Source organism: Aplysia californica, unplaced genomic scaffold (genome assembly GCF_000002075.1).
Source record: "Aplysia californica isolate F4 #8 unplaced genomic scaffold, AplCal3.0 scaffold00023, whole genome shotgun sequence".
NCBI lineage: Eukaryota > Metazoa > Mollusca > Gastropoda > Aplysiida > Aplysiidae > Aplysia > Aplysia californica.
The window spans coordinates 62,957-65,728 of NW_004797293.1; positions in this window are offsets into that span (position 1 = coordinate 62,957).

The following is a 2,772-nucleotide window of genomic DNA, read 5'->3' on the forward strand; positions in this document are numbered from 1 at the left end:
CCCCCGGACAGTGCTACTGAAGGAAATTGTCTTTAGGCCATTCTCCAAGGGGGGATATTAACAAGTTCTTATTCACAGTATGATTTTAAAAGGGCTGGTTTATCAATGTCATGCTCATACTGTGCTAGAAGAATATAGGAGGAACTGCTACCTTTTCTTTCCTCTTCCTTGTTATCGTCATTTTGTCTCTACGTCTTTTGTATGTTTGTCATTCTCTTGTGAACTGCTATTTCCGGGGTGCCTTGATAGTCGAAGCAGACTTTGTGCTGTTGGGGCTACTAGACAGGTGAGCAGAGTAAGCCTGATTCCCCGTTTGGACTTCTCTGTTGACATCCACCCCTGGCGCTCATATGACCTCATGCAGTTGAGAGCGCCATATAAACCTTACTAAAAAAGCGGTAAAACCTAGAGGAAATAGATTGCCCAAGTACTGGATGTCTTATACAAAAAGACCCATTTTAAGAGCAATAATTCGGTCATCTTTGGACCAATTTCAACAAAGCTTTGAACAAATAAAATCCAAAAAGGGCGGCATTACAATTGTGGATTAAGAAAATCAACTGACTTGTTCAAAAATATCACATGAAAAAAAGAAGAGTGACAATCAAAATTAACTGAAACGCAAAACTTTGCAGCTTTTTGTAAATCGACTTTAGTATTGTTCTATTTCTGTTAGTCACTTCGAGTGCATTGAAAAGCAACTTTATTTTTAAAAAATAGATATTTCGAAAAAAATTCAGGGAAGGTGGTCGTCATTCAAATTGAATGCTCCAATGAGAACATTCCTCTCTGTAACAGTTCCAACACGCCACTGGACATTTTGAATAACCCCGTAGCATGTTACTTCTGGGTCGATTCTTTGACTATCAACTGTTGGATTATTCATGTGTTGTTTCCGCAGACTCTGTCTATTATATAACCGCAAAGGAAATAAATCAAAGGGGTTCAAGTCGGAGGAATGTAGCAATCATTGATCAGTCAGTTTCCGGCTTATAAGTTCCCCAAACATTTCTTGCAATCTCTGTAAGGGCCACTCTTAACGTGTGGAGCGTGGCCCTATTCCACTGGAAATTGGCACCCTGAACAGCATAACATCTTCTCCCTCCCCTCACATTCTACTTATAAACTTTCTCAGCACGGTGAGATACCCATCTGATGAGATGGTTTTTAATTTACTGGTCTCGTTTTCATACATAAACGGACCGATCACGTCCCTATAATTGAACATTTATTTTAACTAACGTAAAAATAATCTTGACCTTTCTCGAACGCATTGATTAATTTTCTTTGTATTAACAAACTTGAATTCTACCGGTTTGAATTTTGCTTGTTCGAAGTTTTGTTGTAATTTGTTCAGAGATAATTGAGCAATTGTACTTTAAATGGGTCCTATTTTTCAAGATACCCTCTACTACTTCCCTCCGTTAAGATCTTGATAATAATATGCTCCAAAGGAGAGACATCACGAGTACGTTTGGAATCAAGGAAAGAGTAAAAGCATGTCTTTCTATTCACTGCATGTGTGATAGGGGTGTTGTTTATGATAGGGAATTTTTTTTCATTTGAATGTTTCCCCGGTGGCGGCCTGACGTCCAACTCTGCAAGAATTTCCAATCAACAAGGGATCTTAAATGTGCACAGCGTGCACACTGTACCTCCGAGATGTTTCGTCCTTATCCAAGAGGTCCACCTGTCCAACACAACGCCTTTTTTTACCTCGACAATGGGTCTTTTAGTACAAATTTGACTATGAGCCTACAAGTACTGCATAAACCTTCTTTCGTGCTTGACGTCAATACGACCCAAAAATGGTCCCACTGAGAGTGGAGCTCCGGAATGCGCGCACGTATTGGATCAAGGAAGTTCCAGATGGAGGGCCCATGAAGACTTTTGCCCAAATTTCTGCCCTAAGCTGACAAAAACCCCTTTTTCCATTTTTTATGCCAATTTTTTTTTTTTTTTTTAGGTCATTTGCTTGCTAATTCGATAACCTGATCAGTTACCCTACTTGTGTGAAACAAAAATCAAAAGTGAAACTGTAACTAGTCTTTGAATAAATTGCCATTCAAAATTCGGAAGAACGCCTTTTTAAAAATGGTTACGTTGACAAAACACCCTTTTATCTCGAAACTGCTTGGAATAAGAAAAGGGCGTTTTGTCAGCGTATGGCAGATTTCTCCTTTCGTCTGCTCCTCTCTGTCTCACACACAGCCCGGCGACCCGGCTTGGAACTGGCTTATTAGAGTCAAGAGTTGGCTAGTCTGACAGATATTAATTGGCTTATCTCTCCTTCACTTTCCCCACCAGTCTATGTCTATCCATCAGTGTGAAAAAGCCAGTACACTGTTTGTCTATTCATCTAATGAGAAATCTAATCCCCTCATTCTGCGAGAAAGGATATCTCTCTCCCCTCTTATTCTCTCTCTCTCTCTCTCTCTCTCTCTCTCTTTCTCTCTCTTTCTCTTTCTCTCTCCCTTTCTCCCTCCCTCTCTGTCTCTTTCTCTCTCTCTTTCTCTCTCTGTCTTTCTCTCTTTCACTACCTCTCTCTTTCTCTCTCTCTATCTCTCTATCTTTGTCCCTCTCTAAATACATCTCTCTGTCTCACTTTTTCTTTTTCTCTCTCTCTCTCTGCCTATTTCTCTTTGTCTGTCTGTCTGTCTGTCTGTCTGTTTGTCTGTCTGTCTGTCTGTCTGTCTGTCTGTCTGTCTGTCTGTCTGTCTGTCTCTCTCTCTCTCTCTCTCTCTCTCTCTCTCTCTCTCTCTCTCTCTCTCT